This window comes from Triticum dicoccoides, chromosome 3B, assembly GCF_002162155.2.
Source record: "Triticum dicoccoides isolate Atlit2015 ecotype Zavitan chromosome 3B, WEW_v2.0, whole genome shotgun sequence".
NCBI lineage: Eukaryota > Viridiplantae > Streptophyta > Magnoliopsida > Poales > Poaceae > Triticum > Triticum dicoccoides.
The window spans coordinates 272,817,531-272,834,752 of NC_041385.1; positions in this window are offsets into that span (position 1 = coordinate 272,817,531).

Here is a 17,222-nt window from a genome sequence, read left to right on the forward strand (position 1 = left end):
AAGGAGAAAGAGAAAACGGGCGGCCTAATCTACGTGATCGCCCTCAACCCTCTTGATTCCGCTCACCTTGTCCACAATGGGTGCGACAAGGGCCTTGAGCGCTTCCAGATCAGCATCCGGCGGCAAGGACTTGAGGACGTTGGTGAAGTTGAGGCCTGGGTTGCGGAAGGCCACCTTCACCAGCACCTTCTGGAGAGCTCCTGCGCAGATCTTGCACGACTCGTCGGCCAGCTGCTTTGGGATCTTCTCCCGGAGTCGCTGGAGAGCCATCGCCACGCCTTTGAAGAACAAGCTGAGCTTGGCGCTGGGTTGGAGGCGCTCGTCGGAGGAGTACCCGAGATCCTCCATCCCCAGCTGCGCCAGCTCCCTGTCGATGGCGGCGGCAAGATCCCCAAGACCCTTAGTGCAGTGCTCCACAGTCTCCCTAAAGGCGTCGTGGGCGGCAGCAGCATTCGCCAGCAGCGCCTCGTCGGCCTTGATCTTCTCCGACAAGGCCACCTCCCGCTCCCTGGCGCCGTCCAGCGTCTGAGTCAAAGTAGCCAACTTCAACTCGAGATCTGCATTGGAATCCTTGATGGCGCTGAGCTCCTTGCTCCTCTTAGCGAGAAGACGCTGCAGCTCACCATGAGCGGTAGCATCCTTCTCGCGCTCACGCTTGAGCGCGGCAAGCTCCTCGCCGCTCGCCCTGAGATCGGCTTCCAGCTGCGCCACCTTAGTCTCCAGCTCCTTCTTGGCAGCCTCGGCAGCTGCAGCAGCATCCCTTGCCTCCTTGAGAGCCCCACCAATTGCTTGCTCGCGCGCGGAAAGCTCCTCCTCATGGCTGTCAAGGTTGACCTTGCGCTGCGCCAGCTCTCCTTCCTGCGCAAATAGATTTTCGGCGACAAGCCGTTGCTTCTCTTCAACTTCAGCCTTCTCGAGGAGGAAGGCTTTCCGCTCCTCGAGAAGTTGCTCCCGCTCCTCCGCCAGGGACCGGAGAGCTTCCTGCCTGAGACCCCGGAGCTCCTTCGCGTGCTTCTCGATATCCACTCCCGCTTTCGCGACAAGTGCCTCTCGGGATGCCAGCTTGGCTTGTCGGGCGCGGTAGAGCGACAGCAGCTTCCGCAGCAGCCGCTCCTCCTCAGGCTCGTCGCTGCTGCTGCTTGGCGCGTTGACCAGCACCAGCCCAGCGGAGGCGAGCACCTCTTCGTCAAAAGTTTCTCCTTCGACCGGCGCCCTGGAGCTCGACGCCCAGGGGAGCTTGATGAAGATACCGTCGCCGGCCTTCAAGTAGGCGCTTGGCTGGGGCTCTTTGGAGCCTGGCGCTGCAGCATCGGTGGAGGGATCGGCGGTCGGCACAGCGCCTGGCGCTCCTGCGGCCTCGGGGCCGTCAGTGCGATCGCCGGATCCCTCGCCAGCTTCTGCGGCGGCAGCCTTGGTGGCCTCTTCGCCGGCGGGATCATCAGCGCCGGCCTCTTCTTCAGTGGCAGCGGCGTCGTCGTTGTTGTCGCGCGCGTTCTCCTCGCCGGCGGCCTCGGCTCCGTGGCAGGTGGATCTGGCGACAGAAGAGGGGAGAAAGGTCAAGCAAATATTCAAAAAGAAAATCAGAAGAAGAAGAATCCAAGGGAAGTTTTCAAGCAAGAGGATTACCTGTATCTGCAGTCGTGGTCTCAACCACTGGAGGATCGCTGGTGCTGTCCCTTGCCAGAGAGATGTCCCTTGCCGGAGAATTCTCCCTTGCCAGAGAATGCTCCCTTGCCGGGGAATCCTCCCTTGGCGGAGTAGTCGAGGCAGATGGCACTTCGGGAGCGGCTTTCGGGCTCTCCTGGTGAGCCTGCTCTGCTCCTGCACGAACCAACACTCAGATATCAGCAAAGGAAGAACACCCACGCACGCCTAAAAGTAGGAAGTAAACTATGTACTTACATGGAGGGCTGCGCTAGGGGCTGCTTTGAGGAATGGTTGCCGGGTCCGACAAGGTGGTCTCGGACATGTCCTCTGCCGTCGTGGTGGGGTCGTCCTCGATGACAATCACCGGGGCCTTGGCTCTCTTTGCCGCTCTCTGGGCCAGAGTCCTAAAAAGGAATGAGTTCAGAGTAAAGCAAATCAGATACAAGACGAAACAACAAAATTTGAAGAACTACAAGTACAACAAGGAATCGTACTCTTCTTCGTCCTCGTCGGAGCTGAGCGCGGAGAGATCGAAGTCCGGCTCGCCTCCGGTGCGACGAGGCGGAGGAGTAGGCTCCCTTGTCCGCTTGGCAGGAGCAGTAGCGGTGGACCGGGAAGACCCCGCTCCGGTTGCCGCAGCGGCGTGAGGCGCTCCCGCGACAATAGTTCTTGCCGCGGTAGAGCGTGTCGCGTGGCTCGGCGGCTGTTGACCCGTCTGCCGCCCCGCTACGTCCGAGGCCTTGCGGAGATGCCTTCTTGGCGGGGCCCGGGGCTCCGCCTGCAGCAAGCTGTCCAAAGGTTCGGGTCCGACAGGCTCTCCCTCGCCGGGCTCACTCGGTTCAGCTTCAGCTCCGGCAAGCTCTTCCTGAAGGCGAACTCCTCTTGCTCGGCAAGGCTTGCCACCTCTGCTGCCTCTGCCTCCTCCATGGTGAATCCAAATACGCCCGCGGCAGCGGCTGCTGCCGCCTCTTCCAGCCTGGTGGCGATGCGCTGCAACTCATCATCGGTGGTGTCGCGGGTGAGGCTCTTCTGCTCATCAGCGCGGACCGGCACTTCTACCAAGCCGTCAAAGAAATCCCGCACGACGTCGTCTGCAGGCTCTTGCCAAGTCGGGACGATTCCGTGCGAGTCGCACAGCGGCATCATGGCGCGGATGCGGTCGAGCGAGGAGTTGTTGCACAACGGAACGACACTCCTCGGCAACATGAATGGATGTTGAGGATCGCGCTTGAATAGCTCCAGGAGCATCGCATCCAGCTCCAGGACGGTGAAGTTGAAGTTTAGGCCCGGGCGCAGCCTCATGATATCCGCTGAGTTCTGGAACTCCCAGGCTGGTCTCCTCCTCTCCTGCAGGGGGGCGATGCGGCGACGAAGAAAATCTGCGCCAACTGCGCCTACAGTGAGCCCGGCAAGCCTGAGCCGAAGGATACGGGTGACGGCAATCTTCAGCCTATCGTCTTCCGGGGCCACGTTGCTCCAATCGTTGCCGCGCACTACTGGGGCTTGGCGCAGGGCGGTAAATGGTTGCGGGTTCTCCTCGGCCATCCAGCACCACTCTGCTCTCCATTCTTCCCATTTGCTGCGGAGCTCTCCCTCCAGATAAGCATCCTTCTTGCCAGTTCTCGAGATCCAAGCGATTCCGCCAGCAAGGGGCTCTCCTCTCTCGACTCGGGGCATAAAAAAGTGGTGGAAGAGGGCTACATTTGGATGGACTCCGACAAAGTTTTCGCACAGATGTGCGAAAACTGCCATGGTCAGGACAGCATTGGGGGTGAAGTCAAGGAGGCGGAACCCGTAGGTGTTCATGATGTCACAGAAAAATTCAGAGTAGGGCGGGCAGAGCTCGCAGTAAAAGAACAGCGCAAAGAAGGGATACCCGTTCGGAGCCAGTCTCGAAGCGGTAGCCGGGAGTACCTTCGTGCGCGGATGCGCTCACATCTCCGTCGACCAGAAAAGGTAGTAGTACTCCCTCAGCTCCTTTGCGTCAAGCTGAGGGGGGAAGATGGCCCGCTCCTTTCGCAGCGCCGTGAGCCGCTGCGCCTCGGCCGACTTCACGCCCTTCCCCTTGTCGGCTTTCGGAGCCATGGCGGAGGTGGCGGGGGAGATCGACGGCGTTGGTGGTGCCGGTGGCGATGGGGGGCGGAGCACTGCTCTCTTTCGGCTTTGAGAAGAAGGGGGGAGCGGCGGAGATTTTCGAGAATGGAGTAACAACCGGCGAAGTGGGCAAACTGCCCCTGTTTCCCCTGCTTATAAAGAGGGAGGGGGCGGACGTTTCGCCCTTCCGAATAAAGAAACCACCCACGATCTCTCCCACGATGCCACATTCAACGTGTGCCGTTCGGGAAGGGCGCGGTGGATACGGAGTAAGATACGGTGTGACCCAGGTCGCGCGTGCCCATGCCCTGCTTTGGGCCTGGCCCAACAGCTCTCGGCACCGTGTGTGGCCCAGGCCCAGGGGCTCCTGTCGGTGTACTAGAGTAGGGGTACCCTAGTATCCTGAACTTGTGCACGGGCAATTGCAGCACCCCGCGGCAAGGCTTGCCGGGCGACTGCCAAGGTCCTCCGTGGTTCCCTTGGAGCCATTCAATAACAAAGTATTCAAGCCAAGGAGACAAGGCCCCGGCAAGAGGAGCTTGCCGGGAAGGCCAACCAAGGCATTTCGAGGAACTTGCCGCGACGTGCCACGCGTCCCGGGAAGACCCGGTGAGCGACAAGCTTCCGGACGCGACAAGACAACGGCCGCGGCAAGGCGCTTGCCGTGGCAGGTTATCACTCTGCACCCACGCTCCAGCGCATCCACCAACGTGTCGCCCTGGGGCCTTCCCAGGCGCGCGTGGCAGGAGGCTGAGCAGCCAACGGTGCGAGGTGGCGAGCGACGCTGACAAGATTACCATCGTGGCGAATGGTGGCGTCCCTGACGGTTCTTTTCTGCACTGTTTGGGCGACACAGACGGGCATTTAATGCCTTTGTCCCCTGCCGTCAGGGTTAGGTAGGATGCACTGTGCAGGTAGCTGTACCAACCACAACTCCTTTTCCATTTTTACCCTCGTCTGCGTTGCCACCTGTCAGTGATCCCTTGAGCGTATAAAAGGAGGCCCATGCGCAATGTAGAGGGGGTTCGAACCCAGAAAATCACACACGCTCGGTCTCGTTAGCAGCTAGAGTGTACTGTAGCACTCAGCGCTCTTGAGCAAGAACACACAATCAGACAAGCAGCAGTAGGAGTATTATCTCTCCGGAGAGCTCCAAAGCTGGGTAAACTGCTCGTGTGCTTCGCCTCGATCCGCTCTTCGTGCGATCTCCGCCCCCCGCTGAACCGAAAGGGGCTCGGTCCGCCGGCCCAATAGGTGTCCGTGGATCAGCTTCCCCGACAGATTCCCATCAAGATGATGTGGATCCCAAAGAAGAAGAACTAGGGAGTTCTTGAGGGTGACTCCGCCAACATATTTCACTCATATCATTTTGGCAATAACAAGTGCAATCAACTTCCACATCTTGCACTAGTTCAAGGAGTCACAAACCCTCTTGTTGGTAAGATAAGGGACAAGGTAACCTAATGCTTTCATAGATATCATTTTGTGTGTGCATCACTCTATGTCTATGGATATCGTTGTTTGTTCCTTGTGGGACTAACCCGTGTAGGTATTGAAAGTGCAACTCACTCCAAAGGATTGCTCCAAATGATCTGCATCAACGTTGAGCATCCACATCTTCAACACCTACATGAAGTCATCATCGACAAAACCCAAGGTTAGTTCATCCATCGTAGGGAGAATCTCACATCTAGGGGGAGCTTTACTCTAAGAATTGTGTCAAAGCAACTCTAATGGTGTGAACACATCAATGCATTATGTAAAAGTGGTAACCCCACTTGAGCTTAAACGATGAGTATGACCTATGATCAAATGTTCTCATTTGACTCCTAAGTCAATATACTCATATATAGATGACCTAGTCATCGTCAATTGCTTGATAGATGCTAGAATTGGTTCTGCATGCTTTGCCACATATTTCATTTGCCATTTTATTATGTGAGCATGTTGGATGCATATTTTACTCATTCGAGGACATCCACATGTTGCTTTGATTGATTGGTTTCTTTTTATTTTGCCAAGTGGATGGACAAGAATGCCTAAGAACCTTCTCTAGCTATCTATGCTTTTCTTGTCTCAAACTCTATTCATGCTACATCACAAAATTTGATCAAGTCAGATTCGAACCACTCTATGTGAGGAGCACTTGGAGTCCCCGATTCGTCATAGACTTAAACTTCCAAAACTTCTTTGTGCGTTTCGGTCTGACTGATTCTTCCATTTCGGTCATACCGAGATCACTAAGTCGATCTAGGTTTTCAATCTCGGTGCAACCGATTTGAACTTTTCAGTCACACCGAGTTGCTGTAACTATCAACAGTTATGCATCTCGGTGCCACCAAGTTGTTCCACTCAGTCACACCGACAGGGTTGGGCTATATATACCCACGGGCAAAAATTTGGAAACTTTCTCCGAACTCTTTCGCCCACGCGTAGCCCGCTCTGCCTCCAGGGTCTCTGGATCGTCCTCCTCATCGCCAGCTGCCTCCAGTCGCTGGTCTCCGCCGTCGTCAAAGGAAATCATCACTGCTGTTGCCGCCGTAGCGAGTTCATCGCCGAACTAGGGTATGGACTCGATCACTGTGCTATCCCCGTCTGATTCCTAGCACATTGTGTTCGCCATGAATCTTGCCATGATTGAAACTATCCTATCTAGTCAAAACACTCCAAAATTTAGGATTAGGTTTCCGCCCAAACCATCTCGGACCCACCAAGTTGTAGAACTCGGTTCCACCAATTCGGCTAAGTGCATTGCACAAGTGATTCTCGGTCTGACCGAGAATTGCAAATCGGTGTGACCGAGTTCAGGACTTTGTGAAACCCTAGCAGTCTCGGTGCCACAGAACTGTGACTCGGTCTGACCGAGTTCACTAGTTTAGGTTCCAAAAGCTGCTTTGGTATCACTGAGTTTACAAATCGGTAGATCCGAAATGCTTTCTATGGAAAACTAAAACTAAGTTTTTGACTCATTCTTTTGCAAAAACCTCTATATTTTGTGATGCTCATCCACTCTATCTCATCTATATCTATTCACAGGGTCTGCTGTCAGTGTTTGCAAATCAGAGTGACAGCCAGAACAAGTCAGAGGAGCAGGTTCAAATGAGTGAGGGCACTAGTCCTTCTAGCAGCCCTGATGAGGGTAGCAGGAGCACCCCAAGCAACTTACCCAAAGTTGCCACCAGGGCCAGAAAGAAGAAAAGCTCAGAATTTGAGGATGAAGACTATGTGGTAGTTGAGGATGAGGCCACTTCCAAGAAGAAGGTGCTCAAAAAGGAGTATGGCTCAGCTGCATCCACTAAGCCAGGAGTGCAGAAGAAGGCACCTACAAGAAGGACTCCCACTTCCAAACCTAGGAAGGTTGCCACTGGGGAAACCATGAAGTTTACCATTGAGTCAGAAGATGAAGCTGTTGGCCAAGACAAAAGGAAAAGGAGAGTCAGAACCACTACTGCCAAAGTTCTTGGTAATCCCTCTATGAGGAGGGACTCTGAAGAGGAAGAGGAAGAAGAGGTTGCTGCACCAGCACCCAAGGCTCAGAAGCTTATGGGTGATGCTATCAGGTCAGGGGCTGCTTCATCAAAGCCCAAAGAAGCACCCAAAGCTGCCTCCAAGCCCAAGACTGCACCTAAGAGGAATACCAGGAACATATCTGCTGCTGAGAAGAACAAGGCCCTAGTGCCTGAAACTGTTGTTGAAGAGGAAGATGATGAAGAGCATGTCTTGAGAAAATTGAAGCCAAAAATTCCAGATCATAATGATGCTCATCCTGTGGCTGAGAACATGAAGCTGAGAAAGGATGCAGGCCTCAGACAGTGGAGGTTGTCTGATCCTTATGCTGTCAGGAGGAGGATTGCTGTTGACTACAGGTTCCATACAAAGGAACAGCAGGATTTCTATGAGACAGTGTTGCTGGACAAGAAGCCAATAGTGTGTGGCATGAGGTTGGTTGACTGGACCTACATGAAGGAGAATGAAGAACACTATCCTGGTGTGTATGACAGTTTCAGTGCTTGTGGAGTGGCAGACTTTGTTGGGCAGAAGCTCACAAAGTGGAATGATGAGCTCATAATGCAATTCTACTCCACAGCACACTTCTATCCAGATGGCAGGATAGTATGGATGTCTAAAGGTACTAGGTACCAATCATCAATTGAAGAATGGGCCAATCTGATCAATGCACCTAAGGAGAAACAGGATGACTTGGATGTCTATGCCAAGAAGAAGATGGATCACAACTCTATGGCACATATGTACAAGGAGATCCCAGATGCTGCTGTTGAAACACACAAGTTTGGATCAGTACATTACCTTCTGTCAGGACTGCCAACCATCAACTGGATCCTCAGGCACACTCTCTTGCCCAAGTCAGGTGATCACAACATGATCAGAGGCCATGCAATAAATCTGCTACACTTATTTGATGTGCCACAGAAGTTCAAGGTCATGAGCCTTATAGTTGAAACTATCAAGAGGACAGCAGCTGACCAAAAGAGAAGTTGTGGGTATGCCCCACAGATCCAGGAGCTGATTAACTCCAAGATGGGCACTGGCACATACTTGTTGGACAAGGATCACATGCCTATCTATCCAGACTTTGAGGACAACCAAGTGGTTATGGATGAAGATGAACCATCTTCTATGCATGCTCAAGCAAAGAAGGAGAAGGCAAGGACAGAGAAGGCTACCAAGATGACAACAATGGAAGAGGCATCTCAGTACTTTTTGAAGAGCAAACAGGATCAGCTTGGCTACTTGATTGCATCCACTCTGAGGATTGAGAAGGGGCTGGCCACCTTGACTCAAAACCAGGAGAGCCTGGAGAGGATCATGGAGCAGAAGTTCTATGACTTGGATGTGAAGGTAACTGAGATCCAGTCTGTTGTTGAGTGGCTTCAGGATGATACGCAGGAGAGGAAGGGCAAGACAACCACTGATGCATTTGCTAGAGTGCCTAGAGCTCAGAGATCAGCTGCAGTGCCAGTGACAGACACCAGAGGCACTTCATCTGCACCAGCTACAGCTCCAGTGCAACCAGCTCCAGCACCTACTCCCCCAGCTCCATCCACATCTACTGAAGTCTTCGTCCAAGGAGCCATCTCTACACCACCACCTAAAGATCAAGCCTGAGGGACGATTTAGTGTTATGCATTTTTATGAACTTTTTGGTAACTTGTTGCCAAAGGGGGAGAAAATGTATAGATCATAGGCTTCGAGAGAGAGTGTTGCTTTTTATTCTCTCTTGCTTTGGTGGTTGAACTTTATTTGCTTGTTTGAGATACTTTATGTCTATGTGATACTTGGATGATCATGTGTTTGATCATATGCTACATTTATGCTTGTTGGATGACATTATATTTTTTATGTCTATATGATCATTCACTTTGCTTGGTGATGAGTGCATGTATTCAATTATTATCATTGTGAGCGCTCCACCAAGGTGTATGTGACATGGAAGAGTAACCCATGAGCCTAACTCTGCATTTGCAGTCCAAAGCAAATCTTAAACTATGCACAAATTTAGGGGGAGTTGTTGCTTATCACATACATCTCAAAGCGACAATGTTTTTCACTCTTATTATCATTTGTCGAAGCTTTGATCTATATGTTGTCATCAATTACCAAAAAGGGGGAGATTGAAAGTGCAACTATCCCTAGGTGGTTTTGGTAATTCCTAACAACATATAGCTCATTGAGCTAACATTATTCGAAAATGAATATTTCAGGAAAAGCTCAATGAATGGCATGGCATGGATGAGAAAAGTGGACCCCTCAAAATGCTAAGGATAAAAGGATTGGTTCAAGCTCAAAAGCTCAAGACTCTACATTTTATATTTTAGTGATCCAAGATCACATTGAGTCTATAGGAAAAGCCAATACTATCAAGGAGGGGTGAGGTGTTGCTTAATGAGTTTCTTGCTCCATAGTGCTTAGTGATATGCTCCAAAGCCCTCAACTACCTTCTCACATCCACATATGACCTAAACCAAAAGTCAAACTCGGCACTACCGATTCTTTCTATCCGGCACCATCGAGTTCAGATGTCATATCCACTGCCACAAACCCTAAGCAAATCGGTCTCACCGATAGGGATCTCGGTCTCACCGAGATGGGATTGTAATCTCTCTGTTTCCCTTCGTAACGTTTCGGTGCCACTGAGATGAGCGATCGGTCCCACCGAGATTGCAATATAAACTCCCTGTTTCCTTTTCGTAACATTTCGGTCCCACCGAAATGAGCGCATTGGTCCCACCGAGTTTACCTGACCAACTCTCTGGTTAGCTTATTACCAAAATCGGTCCCACCGAGTTTGTGTAATCGGTCTCATTGAGATTACGTTATGCCCTAACCCTAACCATATCGGTCCTACTGAGTTGCATGTCGGTCCCACCAAAAATCCAAACGGTCACTAGATTTGTTGAATCGGTCCGACCGAGTTTCCCAATTTGGTCCCACTGAGTTTGGCAAGTTGTGTGTAACGGTTAGATTTTGTGTGGAGGATATATATACCCCTCCACCTCCTCTTCATTCGGGGAGAGAGCCATCAGAACGAACCTACACTTCCAACTTGTTGTTTCTGAGAGAGAACCACCTACTCATGTGTTGAGGCCAAGATATTCCATTCCTACCATATGAATCTTGATCTCTAGCCTTCCCCAAGTTGCTTTCCACTCAAATCTTCTTTCCACCAAATCCAAATCCTGTGAGAGAGAGTTGAGTGTTGGGGAGACTATCATTTGAAGCACAAGAGCAAGGAGTTCATCATCAACACACCATTTGTTACTTCTTGAAGAGTGGTGTCTCCTAGATTGGCTAGGTGTCACTTGGGAGCCTCCGACAAGATTGTGGAGTTGAACCAAGGAGTTTGTAAGGGCAAGGAGATCACCTACTTCGTGAAGATCTACCGCTAGTGAGGCAAGTCCTTCGTGGGTGATGGTCATGGTGGGATAGACAAGGTTGCTTCTTCGTGGACCCTTCGTGGGTGGAGCCCTCCGTGGACTCGTGCAACCATTACCCTTTGTGGGTTGAAGTCTCCATCAACGTGGATGTACGATAGCACCACCTATCGGAATCACGAAAAAAACATCCGTGTCTCCAATTGCGTTTGAATTCTCCAAACCCTTCCCTTTACATTCTTGAAAGTTGCATGCTTTACTTTCCGCTGCTCATATATTCTTTGCATGCTTGCTTGAATTGTGTTAAGATTGCTTGACTTGTGCTAAGATAGCTAAAACCTGCCAAAGACTAAAATTGGGAAAAGGATAAGTTTTTATTTGGTCATGTAGTCTAATCACCCCCCCCCTCTAGACATAATTTCGATCCTACAAGGCCTTCCTCCGCTACTGCCACCACCAAGAAGGAATGAAGACCATCACCAGGACGAGGGGGCTGGGGGCTTCCAGGAGCCGTGTGCTATCGCTTGCATCTTGGGCGGAGCTCAAGCCCCAGCCTCTCAGCGCATCTTCAAGCAGTTCACTCGCGAGGTGAACGCAGTCCTCCCCAAGCTCGAGGCCACACGCCTACTTAGGTGGTCCAAGTGTGCCATCACTTTCAGCTCGGCAGATCAACTCAAATGTGCGGCTACTGCAGGCGTCCTCCCAATGCTCTGTTCATCAGTCATTAACAACGTGCAAGTCACCAGGACCCTCATCGATGGCGTTGTAGGGCTTAACGTCTTGTCCGTTGAGATGTTCGACAACCTTCAAGTGCCATACGATCAGCTCCAACCTACCAAGCCTTTCTCAGGAGTTACTGACGGTTCCACCACCCCGATAGGGAAGGTTCGCCTCCCTATCACCATTGGACAGCGCAACAACTACTGCACTGAGCTCATCGACTTTGACATCGCCCACATCCACCTACCATACAACGCCATCCTCGGGTATCCGGCCCTGGCCAAGTTCATGATGGTGACCCACCATCGCTACAATGTTCTCAAGATGCCAGGAAGCGGCGGAATTATCACGGTCCCCTATGAAGAGAGAGATGCGGTGTGCTCCCTCGAGTGTGCCTTCCAAGCTGCATCAATCGAGGACCCGGACAGCTCGGGCAAGAACCCTCCTGAGGCAGTCCCCAAGAAGAAGAAGCAACCGCTCCGCTCAAGGCCTCAGGAGGTTGCCATCTCAGGAGGTGCCACGTCAGGATCAGCGCCCGTGCAGGGGGCGCCTCCTTCCATCGCATCAGAAGGCGCGCCCGGCGCCCTCCTCGGGCAGAGCTCGGGGGCTCTCTTCTGGAGGGCCTCAGACTTTGCCAACATCACGAGGGAGGCGCTCGGGCACCACTTGGAGGCGTGCTTCGTGGCACGTTTCTCTCAGGAAGGCACGGGGCAGGGAAAGCCCAACGTTTAGGAGTTCATCACCAATACCATTCAGGAGCTTCAGGAAGCGAGAGCCATGCGCGGCGACCGCCGCTTGCCTGGCGTGGCTCCCCATCCAGGCGAGGATGGTGGGATGCGCGTCTGCATCGACGTCTCAGGGCTCAACCGAGCCACATCTCAGGAGCGCCTCTGGCCTTCACACATGGGACGCTGCGAGGGTCCTCCGCACGGCTACGTTCGCATGCCTTTCGGCCTGCCGAATGCGGCTACCACCTACCAGCGTCACCTACGGAGCATTCTGGCGACTCGGGAGGCCAGGCGCCACGCAGTCCTAGCGGAGATGAAGACGGTCCTCAAGAACCACCTGAACCCCCAGAGCCTCTCGAGGCTCAGGGCCACGGCGGCTTGTGAGGGTCGGCTTCTTCACCGTGCATCTTCAGCTTCTCCGGCACCCCCTCTACAACAAAACCAGGTGACATCTTTCAAGTTCATTTCAGCTGGGAGCACCCTCAGGGCTGCATCATTCCCAGGCCGCATGGGTCCGTCCCAGCGGCATGTATCCCTTTTCTTATGTTTTTAGCTTACCTTGTTGGGGGCGCCCCTCGGGCTGCATCATCCCGAACCCTCTTGGGTCCGACCCAGTGGCATGTATCCTTTCTGCATTTACCTAAGCTGATTTTCCTTTCATGCCTAACCTACCTGTGGTTATCACCTGCTCGACTGCCACCCACAACGGGTTCCTCCCTCACTCATGCAATTCGCTTGTGCGTTAAAAGGGGGGCTCCTGAGCATCGCGACTCAAGAGCTCTTACTGGCTCTCCAGCCCTCACCCCCTGGCCTTGACCACGGCATTGCGAGCTTGCATGCCAGCAGGGGATGAGCTCGCTCGAGGGCCAGGACCTGAGGACACAGAGCATTTGTATCTACCGTCTCGCAGGAACACACAGCTGTCTAAGACCCAAGACCAGGCGCAGCCCACCTTGAGGTAGGGCCTCGTGAGTCCCGGGCTGGCTCACTAGTGCCTAGATACACCTCGTCTAGCCCTGTCGTGCAAGCCACGTGTCAGGGTGGGGTTGTACATGCCCCGAGGGGCTCACCCCAGAGGGAGCCCCCCTCCCACGCACCAGTGGAAGCACCATGTTCCGTGCTGGCTGATGACACTGCCGAGGAGCGGCTATGCCCATACACATACGGAAGCGCTATGCTCCGCGCTGGTGATAAACAACTGAGGGCGGCCCCATGGCCGTACCAACCTCAGGGAGCCCAGAGCTCAGTGTCTAGCCTCATCGCAACACCTCCCCTCGGGAGCGTCGCGCGAGGGGGCTCGGCATGGTGGTTGCGCACAGGTCACGCCCGAGTGTATGCCACTCAGCCAGGCCCTCCGGACCTGGTTGTCGCGCGCCCCTCCCCGAGCGTAGCCAAGGTACGAAGGTCGTTTAAATGTCAAGGGGGACTCCTCAGCATCGCGATTCAGGAGCCTAACTGGTCACGTAGCCCCTCACTCCTTGGCCCCGTCCTAGTGATCCGGTCGGGCCTAACGGCAGTTGAGGTATGCGCGGGGCCGGGATCTGCCGACGTAGAATGCCAGAACTACTCCTACGTTCCCTTCCTATTTGTTCACTACAAAAAAATACACTTCCGTGATGATACGTGTTTGTCACAGTAGGTCGCGTTTTTTGTCATGCATGTACATCCATGACAAATTTATGACAGAATCAAGATAGTCATACCTGTGTTGTCGTAGAAGTGTTCCATGACATTACCAAAATTATCATCACGGAAGTGTCCACTTCCATGATGATAAATCGCGCGTCACAGAAGTGCTTTCGTCAAGGGTGACCGACACGTGGCATCCACCGTAATGAAACGCCGTTAAGCTATCGGGTCGGGTTTTGAATCTGATAACCCATTAGCAATCCTGACCAATGGGGATTTTCCACGTGTAAAATCATCATTGGCTGGAGGAAACACGTGTCGGCTCACGTTGGGACATATGTCATCCGCTCATTGGACCGAAGGCGCCTATGATACGGCGACACGTGGCACGGCCCAACAGAGGCCCATTCCTGTGAAAAGGCCGGCCCGTTTGACTTGGTCAAAAGGTGGCGGGTCGGCCCACGGAAAGCCTGTTAACGGCCTGTTCGCATATAGCCCATTTACAGCCCGCTAACCCAGGGCCCGTTACGCCGTATCCGAATTAGGCCCAGTAGCGTCATCTGGGCTGTCCAATATGATTCATCCCGTTTTAACTTCCAGCCCATGTGTGGCCCATGACTTCTTTCGGCCCATATGAGGACCTTTGTAACTCTTGGCCCATTAACGGCCCATGGTGAAACTGGCCTGTAATGAACAGTGTATCAGTTTATACCCATTAACGGCTCGTTATTCCATTGGGCCGTTTCCAGCCCAAGTTATCTTTTGGCCTTCTCAGGGCCCATTGATTCTTGGGCTCACTTGCAGCATTCGGTTACATACGACCAGTTACTGTCATTTTCTGCTTGTGGGCCAAATTCAGCCCGTCATTACAGTCGGCCCGTTTGCGGACCGTTAATACGTTGGGCCATTTTCATGTCAAAAAAAAACCCGTTGGGCTGTTTTCATAGAGTTATCAAATACGGCCTATTAACGGCCCGTTATGGTCCACGAATAGTATAGCCCATGATTAGCGAAATGATGATACGCCCCGTAGAAGGCCCATGGATCCTACGGCCCGTATGAGGCCCATGGATAGTACGGCCCATAGAAGGCCTATCGATCGTACGGCCCGTAGAAGGCCCATGGACCCTACGGCCCGTAGGAGGCCCATTGGTCCCTAAGGCCCGTATAGAAGGCCCATACACCCTACGTCCCGTAGAAGGCCCATTGATCCCTAAGGCCCGTATAGAAGGCCGATGGATCCTACGGCCCGTATAGAAGGCCAATGGTCCTACGGCCGAATGAAGGCCCATGGATCATACGGCCTGCAGGAGGCCCATGGTTACAACAGTCCGTGTGTTACCATGATTATTTTAGCCTAGTTACCAAAAATAGGCTATTGTGGCCACTAGAAAAACACAGAAAAAGAACTGCAGTGACTACAAGCAAACAACTAAACAAGACAATAAGGAAATAAATAAGCAAGCAATTAAGGCTAGCCTATTACCGCTATTACACATATTACATCCATTGTGCATCAAAGTTCGCCACCAGTGCAAATATAGGGAACAAAGCAGCATATTACATACACTGGCCGTCAAAATTGGCCACCAGTGCAAATAAACACGGCAGCAAAAAAAGAGCATAACTGAAACAACTTCAGAAGAGCTCAAGAAACGTTATCCTGGGTATCCACCATGCTGGCAATAAGCTTAGCAAGCTGATTAGCTTTGTCCTGTTTGGCGCTAAAATCCTCCAACGCTTGCTGTTGCACCAGAAAGTATGCATCTGAATGCTCCAGGGACTTCCACAGTCCTTCCGCTTCTTGTCGCGACACAGCTGATCGATGTCTTTTAGCTTGTAGTTGAGACTCAAGAAACCTAACTGATTCAGACAGTGAGTTTGAATAGCTTGCGCAAGCGGTAGTGGCCAGTAACTCGAACACCAAACCAAGACAGGACTTTGGGGTTGTCTCGCTGTCTTCAAGATAGTCTTCCTTAGCTGTTTTTATCAGCTTTGTTGGAGACCAACAAGGATGTGTCACTATCCTGAACCTTATCTGCATTACTTCCTTTACCATTGCTTAATAAGGCACTCTTCCCCAATATTCTGTCAGCATTCTAAAAGAAGAAACAAGCAGACACATAACAAGTTTAGCATGTACTAGTATATGAAACTCATTTCGGTGAACCAGTTCATTATTAAGGTGGACAGGATTAAACTACCAAGTCTTCTATTGCCAAGTACTAGTACATAATAAAAGCATCAAACAAACATATATCTATGTCCTATGGTCACTGCATTGTCTTGCCAAATCAAAATAGAGACACGGTTCAAATCATATCAGTTCAAGACAAAGCAGCAGTGAAAGAATACAAAGCGTGGGAAACTACACGGCACAACAAGATTTCAGATGGGTACCACGGGTCTACATGTACAACAACACTATTGGCTCTGTTGTGATGCTAGTAATGTGCATGATATGAAAGTCAACTGTATACACAATTGAAAGTGAAATCAAAAGAGCTATTGATAAGATCAAACCTGTTAAAGAAACATGCGAGAACATACCTGCTGTGCCATTGGAGTTTCGATTGGATCCTTCAATTTAAAAATAAGTTTGTATCAGTAAATATAGTGATACAAGAGAAAAGCAATCATAGTTAAAAAAGGCGCGCCTAAGCGAGCGCTTAAGCGCGCCTAGGCTCTAGGCGTTGGCAAAACGCATTGCGCATAACTATGCTTAATCTGTGCATAACTGCGCATAGGCATGCGCTTTGGTCAGTAAAGTGCAAGGCGGTGGCAAAATGCACAATTAACGCCTAGCGCTTTTTTTGAACTATGATAGCAATGGAATCTTAAATTAGAACAGTTGTTCTTTAGGTTTAGGCACTTGTTCTACATGAACAGAGTACAGTAAGACGCAAGAATATAATACTTAAAAATAGAAAATGAGCTCATAGACCTTACCACATTCTTGGTTCGGGACCAGTACAGAACAAGGCGTTCCCAGTCATCGTCCAGTAAATGTGTCTCAGGAGAACGTAAGGGAATTTGATGAGTTTCTTTGCCGGTGAAGTACGTTTTCTTTAGGTAATTACGATACTGCCACCAAGCATTCTTGAAGATAGCAGAGGTATTAGCACAGGTTACCTCATCTTGAGTTTCCAAATCGGTCCTTCTCTATAGAGAAGAATGGGAAAAATTGATGTATTATAACCATCATGGAGGTAGGATGTATGGGACGAAGCAAAGTAATTGCCATGAATAACATTACTTACACATAACTCCTGGACAAACACCTGCAACTGGCATTTTCCTTCATCTTCAGTATAATATTTCCGAAATGGGAAGATACGCACATACGATTTAACAACATCAAATGCGATAGATGCTAAACTATGACTGGCTGGTTGTGCTTCCTCCACAGGAATAGGCGTACTAACTGGTGGAGTTGGGGTTCGCCGTGATAGTACTGGCCCTTTGGGCACTGGAGCTGCCTTACTAACTGCTCTTGTTTGGGAGCTCTGTG